The sequence below is a fragment of the Coregonus clupeaformis genome, unplaced genomic scaffold, assembly GCF_020615455.1.
Source record: "Coregonus clupeaformis isolate EN_2021a unplaced genomic scaffold, ASM2061545v1 scaf1329, whole genome shotgun sequence".
Taxonomy (NCBI): domain Eukaryota; kingdom Metazoa; phylum Chordata; class Actinopteri; order Salmoniformes; family Salmonidae; genus Coregonus; species Coregonus clupeaformis.
Window position 1 is genome coordinate 119,869 of NW_025534783.1, and position 15,277 is coordinate 135,145.

A 15,277-nucleotide genomic window follows, 5' to 3' on the forward strand; every position below is an offset into this window, starting at 1 on the left:
TGATAAAACTATAAGTAATTAAACGAGTAGCCTATAGACTATTCTTGAGCTATTATAAATATATGGAATCATTTCAATCAAAGTTAATAAAAACTGGAGAATAATTTACTTTATATGCTGTGAAGTGGACATGCATTTCTCTCGAACCCATGAAGTGCATAAAATGTTGGCCACTGTTGCGCACAAAATGGCGCACGAGGGAGTGGTGAGCGAGGGGCGCAGGCAGTATCAAGGCATAGTGGTACTACGTAGGTTCATTCTCTGTTCTCCTAATGTGGTCTATGTTCACGGTTTTACCCCTCAACCTATAGCCTACTGCAAGGCTATGGGACTAACCATATGCACAGGGCATAAAGTGACCAGACTCCAGTAGCACATCTACAGTATAAAGAAAACGTGCATTGGAATAGTATTAACAACTGCCATGCATAAATATTTCTTTATTATTCCATATCGTATGTTGGAATGAAATTAAGGCACTCATCGCCCTGCATGCGTAGGCCTATGGCTAGATTCTCGCAACCTTGCTCTTATCAGAATGGAAATATAGGCTATATAAGTGTATTTCAGTACTCAGAATGGTATGACAAAAAATATATATTAAGTTATGTGTTAATAAAGTGACACTGGCTAAATGTACTTGATGGAAATCAATGTCTCACCTACAACGTGGAGATTACGCACTGTTAGGCTACTGTGCCACACAAAATGGAGACCTTGCGGCTGCCATCTTCTCATGGCGAACGGGTCATTGTAGAGATAAGCATTAACTTTGAGCCAGACTAAAGGAACGTCTCTCCTTCTCCACTGCTAATGAACTCCAAAGTTGTTATTGTCGCAGGTTCAGCTTCTTCTCCCTATACCAGCCATCGTAACGACCACCCTACCTCTTCCAGGCAATGGCGCGAATGCGCTCTCTACTGTGTAGGTCAGACCTGTGGAGGAGGCTCATTTCTACAGTGAAGGAGAGGGTTCTTGGCTGCGATTCGCATCATTCATTCATATGCACAGTGTATTTACGGACGTAGGATCTTAATTTGAGCAGAAACAGGAAATGTTAATTATTATGTGGATTATAATTAATGGACATTTTTGTAGGGGCTGATACATTATTCGTTAGGGCAAATCAAATCTGAAATTTCTAAGTGGAAATTACAAACTTTAGGAGCCTTTTTGAAACTCAAATATACTACAAGTTTGCATTTCCTACTATGCAGGAAAATTCTCAGCATCAAAAAAGTGATCAAATCCTACATCTGTACCTCAGCATTTTGCAATAGAATAGGTTTAGCATACGCACGCCACAACTCTGTAATAGGGTGGCGAACGCACAAATGGTACTCAACTGCTCTGAAAATGCAACAACACGCCTGCATATCAGATGCTATCAATCTCCCGCTTTCGTGCGGTTGTTGGTTGACTTGTCGTTTTTGTGTGGCATTTTGATTCAAGCAATTACGTAAAATCTCACATATGACATCCCTATGTAGCCTAGTAATATGTATGATGTCATGTAAGAGGAGAGCCAGAGGAAGCTCTGTGTAAAATGAGCAGTAGTGTGCAGTTGACTGTCTGATAGTGTTTCACATACCCTGCACAGCCTATTTTAAGTCAGGGGAAGCCCATCCCCCGCTATGGCGGCTGCACAGTTCAATTGTTTGCTGCTAGTGCTACCCCCTGCCTATGCCTGCCCTGTGGCCCTTTCAAAACTCTTAAACTATACAGCATTCCAGAACCGCTCCGGGGTCAAGGGTTGCGGTGTATGGTTCGGGTCAATCCGCCATTGCTGCGATGGAATGAGCTAGGATCGAAAGCCTACCCATATTTTTTTGGGGCTCGGGAACTGTGGAATTCGGCGTCTGGGAGAGGGAGGAGTGAGTGAGTGAGAGGAGGGGGAGCTCGTAACGTGATAATGCAGGAGAGGACCTGTGTTCCCTCCCCTGCTGGTTGCCATGGCAGAAGCCCCACATTCCTCAGCTGAGCAGATCTTTTCTTCCTCAGTCCATCCATGTGTGTGTGGTGCAGCACGGTGATGCGTGAGAGAGATGGCGACCATAAACACAGAGGCTCCAAGGGGCCTCAAACTGTCAGGACTGACCGCACCTCACACACACACACACACACACACACACACACACACACACACACACACACACACACACACACACACACACATTATTTAATGGTTAAGTGAGCAATTACATAAATTACCTCAACAGTAATGTACAGTATATTAATCATAATGTAGGCAACATTATAAACCTACCATTGGGCATTAATGATTTTCCTTGTCATGAAGTGTTAGGGTATTAATGCCTTAATGCCTAGTATGTTCATGCTGTATCTGAGTAATAATATGTGTATTATGTAACCCTGTAACTGCTATGTTTCTGTAGTGCTTATGAATGTTTTAGGAATGCTTTATTAGTCAATTTGGTTTTCATGGCATTGTCAAAAATATGGTAGTCATATTTGATTATTATGGATGCGTTTTCAAAGATGAGCTTTTATGATTCTGAAATATATGGGACTCGAAGATAAAATGATTGATTAGATTGAACGTCTTGTATTGTACTGGAGCAAATCAACACAGTCAATCAATGCTATTAAAAAAACTAGAATGCCATGGACGCTTGATTGCAAAGAAAATAGCATCCTTTACTTGAGGTAAGATTTGCTCATTTTCTGGAATTGATTGAGTTTTGTTTCAATAAAATTGTGATTAGAAACAAATCTTATCATGCTATGACATATTTGGGATCTCCAGAGAAGAGGAAGCTACAGTGCCTTGCAAAAGTATTCAGACCCCTTGGATTTCATCACATTTTATTTTGTTACAAAGTGGGAATAAAATGTATTTAATTGTAATTTATTGTCAACAATCTACACAAAATACTCTGTAGCCTAATGTCAAAGTGGAAGAAAAATTCTAAATTTTTAAAAAAGTATTCAGCTCCCTGCGTCAATACATGTTAGAAACACCTTTGGCATCGATTAAAGCTGTGAGTCTTCTTGGGTAAGTCTATAAGAGCTTTGCACACCTGGATTGTGCAATATTTGCCTAATATTCCTGTGTAGCTCAGTTGGTAGAGCATGGCGCTTGCAACGCCAGGGTTGTGGGTTCGTTTCCCACGGGGGGCCAGTATGAAAAATGTATGCACTGACTAACTGTAAGTCGCTCTGGATAAGAGCGTCTGCTAAATGACTAAAATGTAAATGTATTCTTTTCACAATTCTTCAATCTCTGTCAAAATGTTGGGGATCATGGCTAGGCAGCGTTTTCAAGTCTTGCTGTAGATTTTCAAGCAGATTTAAGTCAAAACTGTAACTTGGCCAATCAGGAGCATTCACTGTCTTCTTAGTAAGCAACTCCAGTGTAGATTTGGCTTTGTAGGTTGTTGTAGGTTGTAGGTTATTGTCCTGCTGAAAGGTGAATTCCTCTCCCAGTCTCTGGTGTAAAGCAGACTGAAGCAAATTTTCCTCTAGGATTTTGCCTGTGCTTAGCTACATCACACTTTTAATCTTGAAAACCTCCCCAGTATTTGCCGATGTCAAGCATACCCATACCATGATGCAGCAACAACATGCTTGAAAATAAGTAGGCAGTTACTCAGTGATGTGTTGTGATAGATTTGCCCCAAACATACGGCTTTGCATTTAGGCCAAAAAGTGTATTCCTGTTGTTTTTGCAGTATTACTTTAGTGCCTTGTTGCATACAAGATGCAAGTTTTTGAATATTCTGTATATTTATTTGTATTCATCTTTTCACTCTGTCATTTATGTCATTATTGGGGAGTCTCTACAATGTTGTTCATCCATCCTTCGTTTTCTACCATCACAGAACTCTGTAGCTGTTTTAAAATAACCAATGGCCTCATGGTAACATCCCTGAGCAGTTGCATTCCTGTCCTGCAGCTCAGTTCAGAAGGACGACTGTATCTTTGATGTGTCTAGGTGGTTTAATATATAATCCACAGCATAATTATTAACTTGACCATGCTTAAAGATATATTCAATGTCTGATTTGTTATTGTTGCCCGTCTACCAATCACTGCCCTTCTTTGAGGCTTTCAAAAAGCTCCCTGGTCTTTGTAGTTGAATCTGTGCTTGAAATTCAATAATTGACTGAGGGACCTTACAAATGTTGAATGTATGGTGGAGAGAGGAAGGGTTAGTCATTAAAAAATAATGTCAACCCCTATTATTTCACATAGAGTGAGTCCATGTAACTTATTATGTGATTTTTTAAGCCAAATCCTACTCCTGAACTAATTTAGGCTTGCCTAAACAAAGTGGCTGAATACTTATGCATCAACTATATTTGTGTCATTACTTTTATTTTGAATTTAAACAATTTAAATAATATTTCTTCCAATTTGACATTACAGAGTATTTTGTGCAGATTGTTGACAAAAAAGTGACAATTAAATCCAAGGGGTTTGAATACTTTTGCAAGGCACTGTATTTCGCATTAGTTATTCATATATTGTTTTGTTTGTTCTTGATCTGTCTTTAATCATGAATCATGAAATACTAATATGCGAAAGGGAGCAGGACCAGGTCAGTGCCAGGGGAATCACTCATCTACCTTCAACCACTGCTCCTCACAGTAGCCCTGTTAGCCCCTCTCTCTCCCAAACCCATTGACCACCTCCATCCACCGGTACTGTTCGACCACAGAGGAAATGTATTGTGACATATCAATACATTTTTGATTGGAAGAGATTCATCCCTCTCAGCAGGTTTTCTCGGCCAATGAGGTTGTCCGAGTCTTTGAACTCTCCCTGCTATTCTTGCTACTGTAGTGTCTTTGTAAGGTAAATTCATTGTCTTTTCATTATATAATACATATCTGGGTAGGTGCACACTGGTAGCGTGTCATGTCATGTCACCCATGCTGCCAGTTGACGACTGCATGCTGCCAGTTGACGACTGCATGCTGCCAGTTGACAGCATGCTGCCAGTTGACTTCAAGAAATCTCACCAAGTGCTTGTGCCTCCTACTTCTTCTCCCCTACCACTTACGTTGCGCTCTTCTCCACTCCCTCTCTCTTTCGCCACCCCCTCCCTCTCTCCCTCCCTCTCTCCCTCCCTCTCTTGCGCACTCTAGCTATTTAAAGCAAGAAGTACAGTATTACATCCACAGAAGGGTTCATGTGTCTGTCTTTGAATGACACACTGAGGAATATTGGCACTTCAGGCTCTAGCAGCTTGTTCAGTCGAACCAGCGTACAGTGTTATGATATTTGGTTGCCTTTGCACCTTCCCATTAACAATGAAATATTCATCTCTGATTTTATGCTTGCTTGATAGTCCCGATTAAATATGTACTTATCTACTTCTCTCTCCTACGTAAGAGCTGCTCCTATAGTAGACAGTGTGGGTCTTTCATTTTTTGGAAAATGTCAACTTGCTAGCTTCCTTTTTTCTTTCCTTTCCTACCTCACTCTGTTCTCTGCTCTTTGAAAAATGTGAATGAGCGTCTTGGTAAGCTGTTATGGCACCTTGTGAAGATTTGCACATTGAAACATTTCTACGAGCATAACCAATCCATGCAAGTGTAGTTTTCAGTCGGTTAACAACGTCAGGCCGTTGCCGTGGATCCATGTTGGAAGTGTGATCTAGCTTGTGTACAATCCCTTGTTTGTTATGCAAATAATTATGCATTGCATTAATGTGATTAATCAAAACAGTTGTCAGCTCCTCTGACATTCATGTAGCTTATCTGTTACTGATGAGCACAGAGCTCCAATCATCTCTTAGTGTCATTGTTTTGCTCTGAACGTTGTTTGAATGTGAGATTTCATCCTCAATAGGACTTTCAAATAGTCCGTTTCAGTTTCAAGTTTTGTGTAAGGAAGCGCATGGTATACATCGTCCAATGAAATGCTTACTTGCAAGTTCCTTCTCGAAATGCAACAACAATAAGAAATAATAAAATATAAGAATACGAACATAAAGTAAATGGCAATATTTTAGAATAAGTATAATACAGGACGGCACAAGTTAACAAGTTATAGTCCAACATTTACACGTGTATTGGGGAAGGGGGGCATGTGTATACATTTCACAGTATAATACGAGTATGGTAGCAGCAGTTGTGACGTGTGTGTAGCATGAATGTATATGTATGTGTGTGTATGTCTGTGTGGGTGTGTGCATGAGTGAGTGCATGTGTGCTAAGGTGCGAAGAATCAGAGCAGGTGGTCAGTCCACTTCGACTGTTCAGCAGTCTGATGGCTTGTAGATAGAAACTGACTGGTGTGATGACGTGAAAGCCAACCATTTATTGTGTTTGAGTGCCTAGACATGATGGACGATTTTTGGGTTTCCCAGTTTTGCTTCCGACTTTCGATTTGGCTCCCCATTTTCTTAGATTCGTACCTGGAAAGTGTCCATCTCCTTCCTTTTGGGCATAGTGTGAAGAGAATGTGATTTTGAACTGACACAACCCACTGGGCACACCACGTCATTTCAACGTGGAAATATGGGACATTTTTGGTTGAGACATTCATCAATGATATTTCAACCTTTATTCACCCACTCAAAAAGACAGCCATAAGTTTGTTGAATTCCCAATGTATTATCACTATCATCTCAACCGTCTAAAAGCACAACTAAATTCCAATGGAAAAACAATGTCTGATTTTTGGTTTAGTTGTCATCTAAATGTGTTATCACTGCACTTTCAACCATTTAAAAGCACAACAAAGTTCAAATAGGAATACAATGTCAGATATTTTTTATTTATACAACAACTTAATGTGTTATCACTGTGCTTCATCTAATAGCGAAACCAAATGACCTGGATTGTAGTTGAGGTTACATTAAAAGTACATAGTGCAAGTGATCAATGCTGTTCGAGATTCTGCACAGATTGTGAAGATCTCCACAGACCTGCGACCTTTGCATGCTATCTTGAACATGCACACTTTCTGTGATTACATAAATACTTTTATAGTAACAGTAACCTCAAAATGTGGCCATGGATGAGTTACTCATTTAAGGTTGAATAAAAACTGTTACATTAGTTTGTAAGATAGCCTTAACTTTAAGCTATTTACTGTATTACAAAAGTCATATCGAATTGTGTTAGGTTGATAACGCAACCAAATATCAACATTTAAAGGAGATATATGTTATGCTTGGATAGTTCAATCTGAGCCACTGGCTTAATGCTATTCTTTAACATTTATTTTTGGTTTATTTGGAGACACGTCATTTGTTAACTTGTCGACAAGTTAATAGGCTATTTACTGTATTGAATTGTGTTTGGTTTTCAACACAACCACATTTTAACATTTGAAGGAGATGTATATTTTGTGCCACTAACTTGGTCTGATTTTAATTCCAGTTTGTCTACAAATTAATAATTGATATGATGGATTCAGGTCTCCAATCTCAACCAAAAATCAAATCAAATCAAACTTGAAAGGCACTTTAAATAAAGTTTGATTTGATTTAGTCCTATTCATTAACTTAGATGTTTGGTTGAAATGGAGACGAGAATCCAACATATTCATTATTAACTTGAAGATTAAATTTGACATCAACCAAAGCTTGAAACCCTAGTCATATATGTATTGTCTATTTTTAGCTGAACCCTGGGTTGAATGGAAATAATAGCTGTTGATGACTTCGCATATGCTACACTGAACAAAAATATAAATGCAACATGTAGTGTTGGTCCCATGTTTCATGAGATGAAATAAAAGATCCCAGACATTTTCCATAACCACAGAAAGCTTATTTCTCTATAATGGTGTGCACAAAGTTGTTTACATCCCTGTTAGTGAGCATTTCTCCTTTGCCAAGATAATCCATCCACCTGACAGGTGTGGCATAACAAGAAGCTGATTAAACAGCAAGATCATTACACACGTGCACCTTGTGCTGGGGACAATAAAAGGCCACTCTAATATGTGCAGTTTTGTCACATAACACAATGCCACAGATGTCTCAAGTTTTGAGGGAGCGTGCTATTGGCATGCTGACTGCAGGAATGTCCACCAGAGCTGTTGCCAGAGAACTGAATGTTAATTTCTCTATCATAAGCCGACTCCAACGTCATTTGAGAGAATTTGGCAGTACGTCCAACTGGCCTCACAACCGCAGACCACGTGTATGGTGTCGTGTGGGCGAGCGGTTTGCTGATGTTAACATTGTGAACAGATAGTGGATATAACGTTGAAGATCTGATGTTGTTTCAAAGGTACAAATTCAACATATTTCATAAAATGTTGAAAATTGGTTACCATGATGACATATTCTGTGGTTGAAATTTCTCCCTCAAAACAACAGTTGATTACTTTTTGCAAATTCTATGTATTTTCCACATAGATGCCACGTCACAATACGTTGACAAATTACACTGAAACAACGTTGATTCAACCAATTTGTGCCCAGTGGGAACTGTCTCTTTTATTCAAATAGGCCTACTACAGTTCACAGTTGTAGCATTTGGGATGATAACCATTTCCACAAGTCTTAATAATAATAATAATAATATGCCATTTAGCAGACGCTTTTATCCAAAGCGACTTACAGTCATGCGTGCATACATTTTTGTGTATGGGTGGTCCCGGGGATCGAACCCACTACCTTGGCGTTACAAGCACCGTGCTCTACCAGCTGAGATACAGAGGACCACACTCTGTAGTTTTTTTCAAATTTCGTTCTATATGTACGTACCTTTAGAGCACTCTGAGAAAATAAGACTACTGCATGCTATTTCTCCCCTTTTGATGTTCAGCAATTCTCTCCACAAGGGCAAATTTGGAGCCTCTATTCCTGACCGCTGTTTTTGAAGTGTAATGAACCAGGTGAAGATTGTAATCATATAGACAGTGGCAGTCTTTCCACCTGCTCTCTGTTCTCTCCATGCAACAGCCTTGATCTAATTAGACTCTACCTATGCAAGATCTCCCTGTGTTTGTTTTTTGTTAGCATGTCTTGTTTTTGCATTTCCATATGACACTAAATCCCTATAGTTTGCTATAGGAATGATTTCTGAGAAATGACAAAATGGAAGAACAGATTTCTTCCCCCTCACAGCAACTTGCATTAGAGCGAGGACAAAGAGAGAAGAGTGAATAAAAGAGTAGAGCTTTATATTCTAGTAGGAGGTTCTACTGTAGATTTAGGTGAATACGAGCGGTAGGCAGGCGTAGGCAGTGACATAGACAGCCTGCTATAGCAGCAGAAAGGCCCTCCTCTTTGTGTTTGTGGTGGCTCTTCCCCACCGGTGTCCATGGCGCGTCTAGGGTTAATGTTGCATCGGCGCCTCCTGATTACCTGGCTAGCGGAGTGACCTTTCACCCTGTTGAAGGGCAGGGAGTGGAGTGGAGAGAGGAGGGGGGAAAAAAGGGAAGGTGGGGGGGGAGGGTCGTAAATATACAGTGTAGGGGAGAGTGGGTTAAGTTGAGCTAAAGGGATAAGTTGAGCCACCCTTGTTTCTAGGAAACCATACACAAAATTAATAATTTGACCAAATATTTAGGAAGATATCATAATTTCATGGAGTCTATGAAGGAAGAAACCACATGGAAAAAGTGATAAGCAAGTTAGTTTAAAAAAATTGATATTTACGATTTCAAATTAATTTATTGCGTTATAGGTTTCATGATGCTTGTATCTAAACCAAAGTAGATAATTTAAAGATTGTTCTATACATCAGTTGGGGTCTCTATAAGCTTCAATATGAGGTCATAAACCTAGCATGAAAGTGCATCCTTGTAGCAGTGTGGGCTAATATAGTCAAAATGCTTGCTTTGGGGTAAGTTGAGCCGATGGCCATTGGGTAAGTGAGCCAATGGTTGAGCCAATGGCAAGTTGACCAAATTGAAGTGTTTTCTTCCCAGGCGTAATGCAAGGCATTATCGCTGGGATATGAAGTAACAACAGGGCCTGGCCTATGTTAAAAGTGTTTAAAAAAGTACCAAGTGTTTGTTAGGTGTTAAGCCTGTGTTAAAAGATGCTTAAAATGATTAAAAGACAAAAAAGTGATTGTGATTGTGTTGAATTGTGTATGGGAAATAAAGATTTTAATGGTTTTAAAAAGTTAGTGATAATATTTCATTCAGTACAGAAATTTGTAGGCGGCTTAACTTACTCTGTCCTGCCGCCCAATACCCGGGGTAAGTTGTGCCAAGAGACCACATTTTTGGACTAGCTATGTTTTCAAAACTGTCATGTTTACATGGATATATTTCCCTTGACGGAGTGATGCTGAATGTAATGTACTTGTTTCTGAGTAGTTAGCTCCATGGCTCTTGTGAAATGCCTTCCTGGAGTCATGGGCACCAACAACATCCAGGTATGGACCTCATGGAATCTCCGCCAAGATGGCGCCGACAGCCATGGTCACCCTGTCTCTAGCTCCGAGACAACTTTGCAGTATATATATTTTTTGGTGTTATTTCATACATTATTTTCTCAGAACGTTTCTTGTATTATTACCTACAGCCAGAAATAACTTTTGGACATTAGATCGGCGGTCACTCACCAGAAATTCGAGAATAAATTAGACTTCCCTGACCTGGATCCTTTGTTTGGGGGGGCTGCACCAAAACGCTGATGCTGGAGAAGAGGTAGAAGGAGTGGGTCCCTAGTCAGACTCAGGCGGTGTGCATACCATCCACCGCTTCCGAGTATATTACTCGCTAACATTCAGTCCTTGGACAATAAAGTAGACGAGCTCAGGGCGAGGATCTCCTTCCAGAGAGACATCAGGGACTGTAACATACTCTGTTTTACAGAATCATGGCTCTCTCCGGATATATTGTCCCCGTCCATTCAGCTGGGGTTCTCCGTCCATCTCATGGCCAAGAAGAAAAAACTCTCAGGGAAAAAGAAAGGCGGAGGGGTTTGTTTAATTATTAACAAAATACAAATCAGCCAAATATGAACTGCGCTCTGCAATAAGGAAGGCCGAAACAACCCACAAAAAAAAACTGGAAGCCCAATTCACTGCCAATGACTCCAGATCAGTCTGCAAAAGCTTACAGGAGATGACAAATTATTAATTATAAAAACGATCCTCCCCCCTTCAAATGAGGACCCTGACCTCCCAGACAAGCTCAATGGGTTTTATGCGCGCTTTGAGGAAACAAGCGCATAGACACTCAACCCCCCCATTTCAGGAACCCCCCCCCTCCTGCCACCATTCACCATACAGGAAGATGAGGTGAGAACTGTTTCAAAAAGCTAAACATAAGTAAAGCCGAAGGGCCGGATCAACTTGCCACATCTGTGCTCCAACACTGTGCGGAACAACTGGCTCCAGTGTTCACTGACATTTTTAACACTTCCTTATGCCATTGTACAGTAACACAGTGCTTCAAAGTATCCACCATCATTCTTGTCCCCAAATCACCCAAAATACCCTGCCTCAAACACTTCAGACCCGTCGCCCTGACATCTGTGGCCATGAAACCATGAAAATGTCCTAGCCTACTTAACATCATGCACATCCCCATTGATGGATCCACTCCAGTTTGCTAGAGATCTAATAGGCCTGTTGAAGACCCTGTCAACCTGGCATTCCACCACACATTGCAACACTTGCAGAAACCTAACAACTACTTACGCCTCTTGTTCATATACTTTTGGCTCGGCCTTCAATACCATCAACCCCCACAAACGATTCACTAAGCTGCAGGACATTAACATCAACCCAGCTATGTGCCACTGGATACTGGACTTCCTGAGGAACAGAAGCCACACTGTCAAGGTAAACAATCTGACATCTCGCCCTCTGACCCTCAGTACTGATGCACCACAAGGTTGCATGCTGTCCCCTCTGCTCTTCTCCCTCTTCACAAACCAGTTTACATCACATTTAAATATGCTGACGACACCACCATAGTCGGCCTCATCACAGACAACAATGAAACACAGTGGCTCAGGCGGTGGGACGTATGTGGCAGGGACTCCAGACAGTAACAGATTATAAAGGGAAAGCCAGCCACTCTCAGACGAGCTAAACACTTTTTTCGCCCGCTTGAGGAAAACAACATCAAGCCTCACGAGGACTGTGTTCTCTCGTTCTCCGTGGCTGACGTGAGTAAAACATTTAAGCGTGTTAACCCTCGCAAGGCTGCCGGCCCAGACGGCCTCCCAAGCTGCAATTTCAGAACATGTGCAGACCAGCTGGCTCGAGTGTTTATCGACATATTAAATCTCTCCATATCCCAGTCTGTTGTCCCCACTTGCTTCAAGATGTCCACCATTGTTCTTGTACCGAAAAAAGCGAAGGTAACTGTACTAAATGACTATCGCCCCGTAGCACTCACCCCGTAGCACTCACTTCTGTCATCATGAAGTGCTTTGAGAGGCAGATCACTTCCACCTTACCCGACACCCAAGACCCACTACAATTAGCATATCTCCCCAACAGATCCACGGACGTCGCAATCACCATTGCACTGCACACACTGCCCTATCCCACCTGGACCAGATAAATAACTATGTAAGAATGGTGTTCATCAACTACAGCTCAGCCTTCAAACTCATCACTAAGCTCAGGGCCCTGGGTCTAAACCCCTCCTTGTGCAACTGGGTGCTGGACTTCTTGACGGCCGAGAGCACGCCCCATCCATATCGACAGGGCCGCAGTGGAGAGGGTCAAAAGCTTCATGTTCCTCAGCGTGCACATCACTGACAACCTGAAATGGTCCCTTCACACAGACAGCATGGTGACGAAGGCGCAACAGCGCCTCTTCAACCTCAGGAGGCTGAAGAAATGTGGCTTGGCCCCTAAGACCCTCACTAACTTCTACAGATGCACCATTGAGAGCATCCTGTCGGACTGTATCATCGCCTAGTACGGCAATAGCACCATCCGCAACCGCAACTGCAACCCGCTACCATCTGGTAGGCAGAGAGAGTACAGGTGCATCAAAGCTGGGACCGAGAGAATGAGAAACAGCTTCTATCTCCAGGCCATCAGACTGTTAAACAGTCACCACTAGCCGGCCTCCGCCCAGTACCCTGCCCTGAACCTTAGTCACTGTTCTAGCCGGCTACCACCCAGTACTCTACCCTACACCTAAGAGACTGTTGCCCTATGTACATAGAGTCATTGAACACTTGTCACTTTAATAATGTTTACATACTGTTTTACCCACTTTATATGTATATACTGTATTCTAGTCATGGCTCATCCTATTACTTATTTTTTTGTATTTTGGGGGATTATGTGTGTATTTTTTATTTATTGCTAGGTATTACTGCACTGTTGGAGCTAGAAATACAACAATTTCGCTGCACCTGCGATACCATCTGCAAATCAGTGTAAGCGACCAATAAACTTTGATCTGATGTGTGTGTGTGTGTTTCTCTGTGTGTGTGTGTGTGTGTGTGCGTGTGTCTGTGTGTGTCTGTGTGTGCGTATATGTAAAGGTGGTTGTTTTTGTGGGGTCGCTCTCCATTTCCCATCTTCACCAACACCAAGGTGGACACTGATCCAATTCCTTAACTAGGCTTTTCATTTACTTCAGTAGCCCGCTCATAATCTCTCTCTCTTTCTGTCTCTCTCATTCGGCATTTTTCTCAAGGGGAAATCAAGTCTGAAATTTCAAAGTGGAAATTACAAACTTTAGAATACTTTTTAAACCTCAAATACACTCCAAGTTTAAAATGTCCTGCATTGCAGGAAAGTTCTCCTGCATCATGGTGATCAAATTAAGATCCTACATCTGTAGTGCTCTCCTGAGGCTTGCTAAATCAATTGGAGAAACAGCATGAAAAGAAAAACATTCCTTTAACATGTTAAACTTTGTTAATTTTGCTGAAATAAGAGATTAATGATTTGAAGTATTTTTTAAAAGATATATTTGTTTGTATCACTATCAATACTACCAAATATCAAGGCATGACTGTATAATAAGCAATATCTGCATGTCATACTATTCCATTACTATTAACAAGTTGTTGGTCTTTTTGTGTAAAAATCTCATAATGAAGGTGCAACAACTGTGTCTACCAACCAAATTGATGTAATTTGGGACAATTGAAAGATGAGTGTGGGGCTTTGGGGTGTACGTTGTATGGCAAGCTAACATGACGCCATGACTGAGGTCAATTATGGGAATTAGCTTTTCAATTAAGTGATTGCAATTCGCAATTAGCACTATAGTTCTCTCTGAGCACAAGCTATGGTGCTGCTAGGCTATATTCCTTGCTATTGTATGTTGTAACAGTTACTATCTGGAGCCTTTGAGCCTTGTATGGTGAAAGTGGATTTGGTTTCTTTTATGGTTGAGATTCAGGCTAGAGTTCCATTGCATCCCTGTGAAAAACTGCTACCTCTTTTGAAGGGCGTAGGCGTCAGAGAATGGCTAGTAGGGATGTGAGGTGTATTCAGCTTGGCTGAAATGTTGCATGATCTCTCAAAACAAAAACAGTATTGAATTTAATGTTTGATACGTACATTGCAACGTTAGGCATTCTGAATGCACCATTTGTAGAATACACCGTTCGAACACACACCGGTTGTGGGTATAGCCTTAATAAATGTGTGTTGAAATAATTTCTCAATGTCAATGTTGCCAGACTGGTCTTTTTTAATGTGAAATCAAAACATTAATTCATAAAAAATAAAATAATAAGAATAACAAGAATGTTTTATTGTCAAATTCACCGGATAGTTGCAGTGAAATAAGCTTCAGATAACAAGCTGTAAATACCAGATAAAATCTATGCGTTATGTTGTCTACGCACATAAGGTCCATCACAGCTATACATTTTACATTTACATCATTTAGCAGACGCTCTTATCCAGAGCGACTTACAAATTGGTGCATTCAACTTATAGGAAGAAGACGTGAGCATTTTGACTGAAGTGCTTTGTAGCGGTAGTACTGTGCCAACATATATCATGGCTTTGGCAGTTCGGTGCTTAATCTTGTTACCCTACTGCTCTATACACTCTTAGAAAAAAAAGCTGCTATCTAGAACCTAAAAGGGTTATTTGGCTGTCCCCATAGGAGAACCATTTGAGAAACCTTTTTGGTTCCAGGTAGAACCCTTTCCCCAGAGGGTTCTACATGGAACCCAAAAGAGTTCTGCCAGGAACCAAAAAGAGTGTACATGGGAGCCGTTAATCAGTAGCCCTTTCTCTTCCCCTCCATCTCTCCCCCCTCTCCTCTGCTCTCCACATGCATTGAGAGGAAGTTAGCTGGGAGTGGGGGGGTGTGCATGTGGGGGAGGGGCGCAGTGCTCGGAGAGAGATTTATTTCACTTTTGTTTACTATCTACTTCACTTGCTTTGGCAAT